Raw genomic sequence first — 12583 nt, forward strand, 5'->3', positions numbered from 1 at the left:
GCCTGGCAGTACTAGGGTCGTTGGTTCAAATCCCAGCCACGGCACCACCTGCCTGGAGTTTGCATGTTCTCCCTGTGCCTGCTTGGGTTTCCTCCGGGTACTCCAGTTTCCTCCGACACTCCAAAGACATGCTGGTAGGTTAATTGGATCCTGTCTAAATTGTCCCTAATATGTGTATGTATGAATGTGAGTTAGGGACCTTAGATTGTACACCCCTTGAGGGTTAGGGACTGATGTAAATGTACAATATATATGTAAAGCGCTGAGTAAATTGAAGGCGCTATATAAGCACCTGTAATAAATAAATAAATTACATTTTTTATTTTTATTAAATAATGACATTTGTGTTGTACTTATTACAGTAACTTTTTTTTATGTTTTTATTTATTTTTTATTACAGGTATATTTATTTACATGTACTTATATAGTGCTGTCATTTTATGCAGCGCTTTACATATATATTGTACATTCACATCAGTCCCTAACCCTCAAGGGGTGTACAATCTAAGGTCCCTAACTCACATTCATACATACACATACTAGGATCAAATTAGACAGGAGCCAGTTATCCTACCAGCATGTCTTTGGAGTGTGGGAGGAAACCAGAGTACCCAGAGGAAACTCGCACAGGCAGGGGTGTATTTACCACAAGGCAAACAAGGCATTTGCCTAGGGCTGCATTTTTCAGGGGGGGGGGGGGGCAGCACTGCCCCTTGGAAGAAGGGATGTAAGAAAGGACACATGCGGTATGGGGACTTGGTGGGTTCTGAGAAAGGCTGCGGGTTTCATGACAGTGTATGCACAGCCCGACTCTCGTTCCTGGGGATGTACGGAGCTGTGAAGGTGAGTGTCTTTCTCTCTCTCGCCATAGAGGATGGTGGCTGGTGCATGGGGGGCAGTGGTAGTGAAAGACTTGGGTGGAGGGCAGGGGTGTTCTTGGTCAATATCAGACTCTCTCCGTGGGGGGAGGATGGGGGTGTCAATTTTTGTGTTGCCTAAGGCAGCACAAAACCTAAATACACCACTGGGCACAGAGAGAACATGCAAACTCCAGGGAGGTGGTACAGTGGTTGGGATTTGAACCAACAACCCTAGTATTGCCAACCATTTAGCCACTGTGCTGCCCTCAACAGCCTTTGTGGAAGCATGCAGGATTATAGACCTAAAGGCTAGTTCACACTAGATGCAGTTCAGTGCACTTTTTTTCTTCATCAAAAATGCATGCACAGTGTTTTTCATGTATTCCAATGGCCCTGGTTCACACTAGTGCAGTCAGTCCCAGTCAGTTTCCGCTGCAGAAAAAAAAGTAGAACATGCTGCATTTGTTTCTGCACAGAACCATACTGGAACATAGCAAAATGCATCAAAACTGCACCGGAACTGCGTGTGGTGTGAACTGTAAGCAAAAACGCAGCGCTTTACATATATATTGTAAATTCACACCAGTCCCTAACCCTCAAGGGGCGTACAATCTAAGGTCCCTAACTAAAGCAGGCCATACATGGGTTGAATTCGAGCAAAAATCGAAAACATTGTTCATTCTGTAATCAAATGGTGCCTCCAGTGATTTCGTAAATTAGGTAGTTTTTCATGAATTTTCCACGAAATGGGGAGGAACCATGAAAATCGGCCGGTGCCATTGTACCACTAACAGAGCAAAAATTGTCCGAATATTCTTAGGTCCGATTTCAAATGAAAAATCATTCGAAAATCGACCCATGTATGGCCGGCCTTACATTCATACATACACATACTAGGGCCAATTTAGACAGGAGCCAATTCACCTACCAGCATGTCTTTGGAGTGTGGGAGGAAACTGGAGTACCTGGAGGAAACCCACGCAGGCACAGGGAGAACATGCAAACTCCAGGCAGGTGGTGCAGTGGCTGTGATACAAACCAATGACCCTAGTGCTGCCAGGCAGAAGTGCTGACCTTTTAGCCACTGTGACACTTAGGGGGAGATTTACTAAAACTGGAGCACTCAGAATCTGGTGCATGGCAGTCAATCAGCTTTTAACTTCAGCTTTTTCAATTAAGCTTTGGCAATAAAACCTGGAAGCTGATTGGTTTCTATTTTTATTATTATTATACAGGATTTATATAGCGCCAACAGTTTGCTCAGCACTTTACAATATAATGGGAGACAATACAGCAAAAATACAGTTCAATACAAGAGGGATAGGAGGGCCTGATTCTTGGAGCTTACAATCTAAGAGGCTAAGCAGAGTGGCACTGAATTTTGCACTCTCCAGTTTTAGTAAATAACCCCCTTAGTTTTTTATTTGACATTAAGCCCTGGTTCACACTGAATGCGACTTTGAATTTGTGCTACTTCACTTGAAGTAGCACAATTTCAAAGCTGTAGATCAGTGCGATCTGTAGCTCCGATTTCACTGCAGCTTGCAACTTCATTTACCAGATTTCAATGCAAGTCGCAATGAAATCACTGGGCAGCACAGTGGTTAAATTGTTAGCATTTCCACCTGGCAATACTAGGGTCATTGGTTTGAATCCCAGCCATAGCACCTCCTGTCTGGAGTTTGCATGTTCTCCCTGTGACTGTGTGGGTTTCCTCCTGGTACTCCGATTTCCTCCCACACTCCAAAGACATGCTGGTAGGTTAATTGGATCCTGTCTAAATTGGCCCTAATATGTGTATGAATGAAAGTTAAGGACCTTAGATTGTACACCCCTTGAGGGTTATGGACTGATGTGAATGAACAATATATATGTAAAGCGCTGCATAAATTGATGGCGCTATATAAGTACCTGAAATAAATAAATGAAATTGGAAAAAAAGTAGGGCAGTAACTATATTTGAAATTGCACTACTTCAAATCGCACTGATTAACACCCCATTCACATCGGGTCTGATTTGCATGCCAGGCAATTTGCAAATCGTATGCCAAGTTGCACCCTATTGTCCACTATTAGAGCGGTCATATCAGTGCGGTTCCGACTTGGTCGGAGCCACACCGATTTCTAAAGTAGTGCATGCACTTTTGTTGTGATTTGCATAATTATTATTATTATACAGGATTTATATAGCGCCAACAGTTTGCTCAGCACTTTACAATATAGGGAGACAGTACAATTACAATACATTTCAGTACAGAAGGAATAGGAGGGCCCTGCTCATGGAGCTTACAATCTAAAGGGTCATCTGTGTCAGATGTCTTGCAAATCGCAACTGAAATCGGCAGGTCACCTTCACTGCAAGTCGCACAATTTCAAAATCGACTTTCATGGGTCCGGGGGCTAAGACAGTGCCATAGAAATACATTCGATGCAACTTGAGGTGCGATTTGTAAATCGCATGCCATACTGTTTGGCTTATGACAGTAACTTTTCATTCATCCAAAAACAAAATTTCAGTCGTTGATAGCTGAGATGGGTAACAAAGGTGATCAAACTGTTTTCTTGGTTGACATGCTTACAGTGTACTTACTTTTCCATTGACAGATTGGAGATCTTTTATTATGTTGATGTATAACAGTGTGTTAGGTTAACATTCTTCAGACTGGGTTCACATATGTGCGGTGCGGTATATCGCATGTGATTCGCACAGGAACCGCACCACATTACTGTGCAAATCACATGTGATTTGTGCGCGGTACGATTGGAGCCATACATTTTGTATGGCTCTAATCGCATCACAACCGCACCAAAAACACGCAGGAACCTTTTTTGGTTCCACACTAGAATCGGATCGCATGGGTATTCACACCTATGCGATCCGATTCTGCACATCGCACAGCATTTTGCGTACTGCTTTCGGTGTGTTGTTAACTCAACATACACACCCGCAGCGGTTCGCATGAACGGGGTGCGAGTCTGATGCGGTGCAGTATTCGCACTGAAAAAGCTGCAAATTCCTCACCACATCAGTGGGAACCAGGGCTCAGTCTAACATTTCCTATGTTCATGAGTTTGAAGCTGCAATAACATATGTTGCACTCTGAAGAGGTTTCCCTCTACAAGTCTGTATGGTTATCTTCATCTAGTGTTTCAGCCAGACAAATATAAATGCCAGTAAAAGGATTGCAGTATCCATGTGACTAAGACAAACAGTCACGGCTCCTGTGCACATAGATAGCATGCCAGCAAATCAATACACTATGAACGCCGCGGTTGCTATATACAGCAGGCACTTGAAACAGGATCTTTGCTGCTCTGTGTCAGTTTCCTCCTCATATTTTATTCGTCTCACTGGATGTATAAGCATTTTGAGATTTCTTTTTTCCTTCAGTGTAGGAGTCTGTTCTGACACAAGCAATTATTTATTACTAACTAGAAAGAACAACTAAGCTGCAAATGATCATTAGATATCAGCAGAGGGTGCAGTTTGCACATTGATACATTTCCTTTGGGAATAAACCAAGAAAATATAAATCTTCAACATTTACCTGGACATTATTGGCAGGAAAAAAACGATAGATTCTAGCCCTGGGATTACTGTGCTGTCATATTTTATTGCAGGAAGGACAGATTTTCAGTGCATCTTGGCAGACAAGGGTTATGCTTAGATAATGGAGGCTAATGCAGGCCATAGACGACTCGAAAAGCGTCTGTTTTTTCGTCCGATAAACAAAACATCGGTCGTTCGTTAAACCGACGTAACCACCAATTATTACGAAAATCGGCCGACCAAGTCATAAAGTTCACCCCATAGAACAGGCAAAACTTCTGTTCCTTCCAGGTCATGGCTCATGCGCATATTTTTTTCGTAAAAACGATCGTACGATTTGACCATCATTGACGTGAAAATCAGTCATTTTCCACGAATTTTCCAACATGACCGATAATCCAAAAGTGGAAAAAATGCGAAAACCGGCCGACGAATTAACCCACTAACAGTGCGAAAATTGGCCGATTAATCTTTCGGACAAAAAAATCGGCCGATTTTCGAACCATCTATGGCCGGCATTAGTGTTAGGTGGTCATATCTGGAATCAATTCAGGCAGGGTTCAGCGAACATAACTAAAGTGCGGAATCCAAAATCTACTCAAGTTAATGGGAGCTAAATGTTAAAGTGGCTGGCCGGTCTAATCTTAAACATGCTCCCACCCCCATTCTTATGCTTATACTAATTAGCCTCTAGAGGAAAGATGCGTATACTTACCTACTCTAAGATTGGCCATACACTATACAATTTTCTTGAGAATTATACTTTAAATTTACCAAAAACCATATAATACGAGGTCAAACATAAACAACACTTTCAATAGTATCCAATTAGGCGTGCCCTTGCACTACATATAAAACAAAAAAAGTACGGCGCTACAACACAAAACTACAACTATACAAAAAATAAATAATAAATGAAAATTATAAATTATAATGTCCAATGATGTACGGAAAAAAATTAAATATAAAGTGTCTCGTGACAAATAAAAGTTCAAATAATTTTAAAAAAACGCCTTGGGGATCCACCATCACCTCAAAAAATACTGCCTCTTACCAGACTTGAGTGACCCCACAATTCAGGAAAAGCATAGTGCGGATACCAAAATAGGATGACGAACTCCATTACTGTTGACTCTGGGGGGATACAGTGCACTCCAAATACTGGATGTAGATAGACGCCAATAGGATCCCTCTCATTAGATTCCCATTCCAATCAAGGCATTAGTTCCCAAACTGATTTTGGGAATCTAATGAGAGGGATCCTATTGGCGTCTATCTACATCCAGTATTTGGAGTGCACTGTATCCCCCCAGAGTCAACAATAACGGAGCTCATCATCTTATTTTGGTATCCGCACTATGCTTTTCCTGACTGTCACTTAATTGTGGGGTCACTCAAGTCTGTTAAGAGGCAGTATTTTTTGAGGTGCTGGTGATGGTGGATCCCAAAGGCGTTTTTTTTTAATTATTAGAACTTTTATTTGTCACGAGAGACTTTATATTTAATTTTTTTTGTGCACATCATTGGACATTATAATTTATTATTTTCATTTATTATTCATTTTTTGTTTAGTTTTGTATTTGTAACGCCGTACATTTTTTGTTTTATAAGCTCCATGTATTGATACCTGCGATACTGTGCTGGCTGCTTCTTTTTTATATTTAATGACATTTAAACTTATATAGCGCGGAAGTGTAAAATTGTTAACCTTGCATTACATAGTTTAAGGTAAATCTAAAGAAAATTGGGTAGAAGTTGGACAGAACATTGTATAGTGTATGGCCTGCCTAAGGGTGCCCTGGTATGGTCACATAATCTGTGCCCAGCTCTGGCTTCAGGGGAGAGGAGAGAGTGCCGGAGTGCCAAGAATGGCTGCAATGCCTGGGTGGTGACATTGCCCATAGGCTTGCTATGGGGCATCCATTATTGACTGTCTCTCCTCTCCCCTAAAGCTGGTGCTAGCAAACGATCATGTGACCAGACTTCCACTTTAAACAAAAGTTCTGGACATTTTCTATGTTAGTATGCTGGGGATTGTCAAACAAATGGCCTAGAGTGCTGGGCACTGCCATGGGGAACTTGTATCAAAGCAAAAAAAAGAAAAAAGTTTGGCTGGTAGAAGCAATTTTAGTAATGCTTAAAGTGGTTCTAAAGTCTCAAGTTTTTTTTCCTTTATGCATTCTATACATGAAGGTAAAAACTTTTTGTGTGTAGCAGCTCCCTTAATACTTACTTGAGCCCCACCGCTATCCTATGATGTGCACAAGAGCCTCCACTCTCCAGGGACTGTCCTTTCCCACAGGCTCTCACTGCTGCCTGCACCCAACGATATCCTTAATAACCTTTGAAAGTGGGAAGCAGTCATGAATTACAGAGGTAGTAATACCCTGTTGAATGACCCAGACCCAACAGCACCACTCCACTGACTGATGCCTCTCCTCAAATGCTGGTGCCTTAAGTGCCAGCTAAGGAGCCCATCCATGTCAATACCAGCTGCACACCGATGATGTGACCTCTTTATAAAATCTTTATTCAGTCAAAACAGCATATAAGATGTCCCTGCCCATGGACTGCCCCTCCTTGACACGTTTCACCTTGGTAGGCTTATTCATTATTAAGAAGTCCATCAGGGTGAAACACCAATGATGTGCCCTCTTTATAAAATCTTTATTCAGTCACAAACGGCATACAAGATGTCCCCACCCAGGGACTGCCCCTACTTGAAGCGTTTCACCTTGGTAGGCTTATTCATTATGAAGAAGTCCATCAGGGTGAAACACCAATGATGTGACCCCTTTATAAAATCTTTATTCAGTCACAAACGGCATACAAGATGTCCCCGCCCAGGTACTGCCCCTCCTTGACACGTTTCACCTTGGTAGGCTTATTCATTATGAAGAAGTCCATCAGGGTGAAACACCAATGATGTGACCTCTTTATAAAATCTTTATTCAGTCACAAACGGCATACAAGATGTCCCCGCCCAGGGACTGCCCCTCCTTGAAGCATTTCACCTTGGTAGGTTTATTCATTATGAAGAAGTCCATCAGGGTGAAACACCAATGATGTGACCTCTTTATAAAATCTTTATTCAGTCACAAACGGCATACAAGATGTCCCCGCCCAGGTACTGCCCCTCCTTGACACGTTTCACCTTAGTAGGCTTATTCATTATGAAGAACTCCATCAGGGTGACACACAACAAGGATGGGTGGCACCTGGGAAAACCCGGTATGCTGTTTGTGGCTGAATAAACATTTTACAAAGAGTTGAGGTCATTGGTGTGCAGCTGGTCTTGAATGGTTCCCCATCAGTAGTAATACCACGTTTATGCTTTTATACACATCAGCTCCCACCGAACAGGCAAATATTCGAGCATTTGTCTGAACCCCTAAACAGACTGGGTCCAAACTTGTTTTGGACTGACTCTAAACTTGTTTGTAGCGTTAGGGTTTATTGCAGAACTCTAAGCACAGAAACTTTAATTTAAATATATTCCTCAATATTTGCAAAGGATAAAAATCTACTTTGCGTGCACCAAATGCCTCTGCAAGCCCAAATATTACCCTGTAAAATAAGCAGTGACATCATCACCATGCTTTACATAACCCGTGTTAATAGCAGAGCTGTGGGACCCAGAGCCACCCACCTACTACAGACTGCCTGCTAAAAAAGACAGGTTTGTTGTTACAATACAAGTCACCTTGCATAGGAAGAGAGAGTGTCAGTGACTGGTCTTTATTACAAGGAACTCCTGCACAAAGGCAAAGTTTCACTCTAGATTGCAGCACAGATCTTGAAGAAATACACAAAATACATATTCAAATAAGAATACACATGCCTCTTGAATTTAGACAATGTTTGCTTCTGCTGGAGTTCAGCTTTAAAGAGGTAGTAAAGTCCACTTTTGCTTCTTTTTAGGATCTCCCAGGTGGGTTATGCCATATTGTACAAGTATCCACTACATATTAGCACGTTGTGACAGGCTTACCTGTCAAACTGAGCCCTCCAGTACTGCACTGTGAACAATCCAGAGGGTCCCAACTTCACCCGGTCTACCTTCTTGGATCTGTGCATTTGGCCATTTGAATGGCCAGGCCGCAATGATGTCACTCCCGTGCATGCGCACTGGAGTCACATCTCAACAGCACAGATCATGGCTGTAAATGTTCATGCTGAAAGGAAGCATTTATGACAGAAGAGACCACTAGGGTCTCTTGTGTCATAAATACCCTGCCTATCAGCAATTTAAAAAAAAAAAAAAAAAGTGTTCTACTGCTTTAAAGAGGAACTGAACTCTGGTAGCAGTGCTTGAAAGGCAAGCAAAGGACAACAGAATAGTCACCAGTTTTGCCTGTGGTCTTCCTGCAGCTGATCGTTTCCCATTACTGGCTTACCATGCCTTATTCTGCACTATGTCTCAATGTGGAGGTAATGACCTTGGTAGAGACAGAGTTTTGCTTCCTTCCTAATGGTAGAGCCTCCAATATGGGAAACTGTGAATAGCACAGCAGAGACAACACCAATCTTACGCCAAAATGCATAAAGCTAGCAGCTATAGGCAGCAGTGCCCTAGTTCTCACACTGTAGATACACAGCTATAAGGCTGTGGGCAAAGGAATGCCTAGGCAAACACACATATCAAAACGTTAAATGGCATAAAGTGCAGCGCTAATAATAAATCACAATAACGTCATGAATTAAATATTTATCAAAATTAGTGACATTAGTGAATATACACAATGGTACTATAGGTAAAGCACTCTGAAATGGCACTGTAGTGAACAATGTTAAATTAAAATGGCAGCGCAAAAGTGATCCAACAGCACTGTATTGGTGACAGTAGTGGAACATCCAACAAATATAATAGGTAAAACACAAAACTAATATATCAATATTCCAGATAAATAGTCCAATATATATTCATGATAGTAAGTGATGGGTGATGACATACTTCTGTTGAATGCACTCACCAGAAGCGCATATTAAATGCGCATAGTAAACAAATGGCTCCTCCACAGGTCAGGCTCATCCACCATAATGCTCAAAGTATGGGAAAAACACCACTGGCATCTCTCAGAATTAGGGGATAACTCCAGCAGACCATTCCACCATTCGGCAAACAAACAGCCCCACCTTGAAGGGAACAGCTTAAAGAAGAACCTCATTAGTTGCAAACTACACAGCAACGATCAACTGTTGAGTTAGGCAAGCATGGAAAGTTGGGAGATCTACCAATACAATTGATTTGTGGATTACCTGTATAAATTTCCATGTTTAACCTGCTCCAGTCTGGTCACGTGATCCGTGGTCTGGCTTCCCTGTATCAGTAAGCAGCTGCTTTTGCTGCTGGGAAGAAATAACTGCTTCTTTCGCCAGACTGATTGCGAATGGGAAGGTCTCTGGGTTTATTTGTAAAAAGTGCATGGCTTTCTTTTGGAGGAACTTCTGGGTGCTGGTTAGACACAGTTAACATTTCTAAATGTTCCATATAACATTGCAACTCTTCACTTTTTGAGTTCTGGTCCACCTTACCCTGGAGGTTAAATTGGAAGTCCAGGCTTTCCCTGACTATGCCTAAACCTGCCCCATTCAAACTTCTATCATAGCTACCCTGTGAAAGAAAGGTATGTATACTTACTTATTCTGAGGGTGCTCTGATCTGGTCATGTGAATGGCTCCCAACGGTGGCTTCAGGGGAAAGGTGGACCAACCAACAACAGATGCCCCATAGCAAGGCTATGGGTGATGTGACCACACAGGCATTTCAGCGGTTGTTGTCCTCTTCCTTGAAGCCACCGCTATGGAGATCAAGTGAATGGACAGGAGCACCCTTAAAATAGGTAAGTATACACATCTTCCTTTCACAGGGTAGCTAGAATAGGTGTTAGAATGGGAGTGGGAGGAGGTTTAATCTTAGGAATAGCCTGAACTTCCACTTTATTGTGAGTGGGACTTGGGGTAGAGCATCTATGTGCTGGGAACTCTGTACTGGAAACAGCACTGAGATGCTAGCATGTTTGTATTCCAAGGCAAATTTATAGCTGCTGGTTAAAATATTTCCATATACAGATTGCAAACAATTAAAATTGGTGTTCTGGAACTATAAAGCAATCAATTACTGCCTCTGTATTGTGGTTGGCAATTGAATTTAAAATAGGAAATTATTGGATCATTAATATTTTTGCATGTCTGTATATGACAGGTGCTGAAGCCCCCAAAGATATTAGAACATATGGTAGGGTTGTCAAATGATGGGCAATAGAGACTTTTTAGTTTTTCATGGAATGCAGTCTGAAAATTACTTCATTCTTTAATATGAGGTGGCTAGTTTATTATGTATAGGTCTGTTGCAGTCAGCTAGCTTATTTCTGTATGGGATTTTGTAAATAGTGGTTTGTACCAGATGACAGTGGACCCATTAGCCTGTTTGTACATAGACCAGTACCAGTCAAAATGTTTTTTTCTTTGACCCCCCCCCCTTTCCCCGGGGGAAATTCCCCCCCTCGCTTCCTGTATGCCCACCAGGGCAAAAAATGAATGGAATCTTTCCAATGAGCACAATCATCAAAATAATCTTTTTTAGTGACATTGCAAAGGGTTAAATAATAATTTATTATTATTTTCCATGGGGTTCTTCTCATTTATTAGTGGTTATAGGCACATAAAGTAAGAGAAAGTTTCCTTAGTGAAGATGGAGGAAAAACCTGTCTAGAGTTGGCAAGGGGTGGGCTTAACAATTGAATAGCATACATGTCCAAACAAAAAACAACATCAAAAATGACTTTTAAAGGAGAAAAGTGGCATTCTAAAAAATAAATATATATATACCTTCCTGCTGCAGCATCGGTTTGATGCTGAAGCTATTCCCCGCCATCCATAACACCAAGAACTGATAGATCACATGACCACTGATTGCTCATTTCTTCTCTGTCACTGGATCTCTGCTCTGCCCTTTCAGTGCTTACTGGAGGTCCGGGCTGGGGTGGGGACTCAAAGCAGCTGGCTCAGGCTCTCTGCAATGTTCCAAAGGACTGAACCAGCTGCCAGTCAGGTATCTGGATGTATCCTGTCATTATTGTTGGGATCCTTCCAGAGCTTGAATTACCCTGTGACATCAGCTGCCAGCCGCTGTTCGCAGATTCCAGGTCACAGGAGAGCACAAGTAAGTCCATTCCTGTGACCCAAAAGAGAAGTGTGGCCAAAAACCCTTTGGCCATACTTCTCTTTTAAGTAGATGTTACAATATCTCACAATTCTCTTCCCATTAACCTCTGGCTTTTCAGCTCAGTAATATTGGCTTTGTTATTTTTTTTTTTTTTTTAGTTCTCTGTGGTCTGCAGGATTTTTTCCAACATTTACTCTGAAAATATATCTGGTCTTATTAACTTGTTCTAACAATAGCTACTACTTTATAAAACTATCAGATCCTCAGTGTGATTAATATGTCAATCAAACTACAAAATTGGCTTGCAGTTTAATAAAAAAAAAGAAAAAAATGTGATTCATCGATAAGGCATATGTCATACAAAAGATTTGTTCATTGCTGCTAGAAAGAGTCATTAAATTGGCATTACAAGGCCTGATTAAAGCAAGTGATGTGACCAATTCAGGCATCTCAGGCAACAATTGAACAGTGTGAGGTTCATCTAGTCAATGATAATGAGCACTTCGGAGTATCATAAATGTCCATGATAATACAAAGAGATTTTATGACCTGATAGAATATCTCTGCACTCCTAGGGCTCATGTGGATGGGCCTTGTTTTTCTGCATCTGACCTGCATTTGAAGCAAGCCTTAATCGCAGTTTAAGGCCTCATTTACAGGGGCAATAACTGTGTTTATATGGGTTTATAGGACATTTGGAATGGTTATAAATGCATGTGTAGCACACCCTTGGGTGGAACTTGGCTAGATATATAGGTTCAGCTCCCACCTGAATCTGGTGACACCTCCGATTATACCCAGAATACTTCGACACTCTGAGAATATTTTTTATGGGTTTTATTGAAGAAGACAAACCCTGAAAAATAACTAGCTGATTTAACACAGGTAATGTACATAAAACACAGATTCCACTTTGCATAACACAGTAAGAAGTCACAATTCACACGCCAAAGACTCCAAAAACTGACTAGTATCACACTGACTAGGGTGACATTGACACAGGAA

General features: G+C 41.5%; 1 protein-coding gene across 5 annotated transcripts in view; it reads left to right on the forward strand.

Annotated features, from left to right (window-relative positions):
- ARHGAP24 (Rho GTPase activating protein 24) overlaps window positions 1–12583 on the forward strand; it is a 1010562-nt gene that overhangs the window by 780308 nt on the left and 217671 nt on the right. The gene's annotated exons all lie outside the window — the stretch shown is intronic.

This window comes from Staurois parvus, unplaced genomic scaffold, assembly GCF_062004578.1.
Source record: "Staurois parvus isolate SC_StPar_1 unplaced genomic scaffold, SC_StPar_1.0 ptg000091l, whole genome shotgun sequence".
Taxonomy (NCBI): Eukaryota; Metazoa; Chordata; class Amphibia; order Anura; family Ranidae; genus Staurois; species Staurois parvus.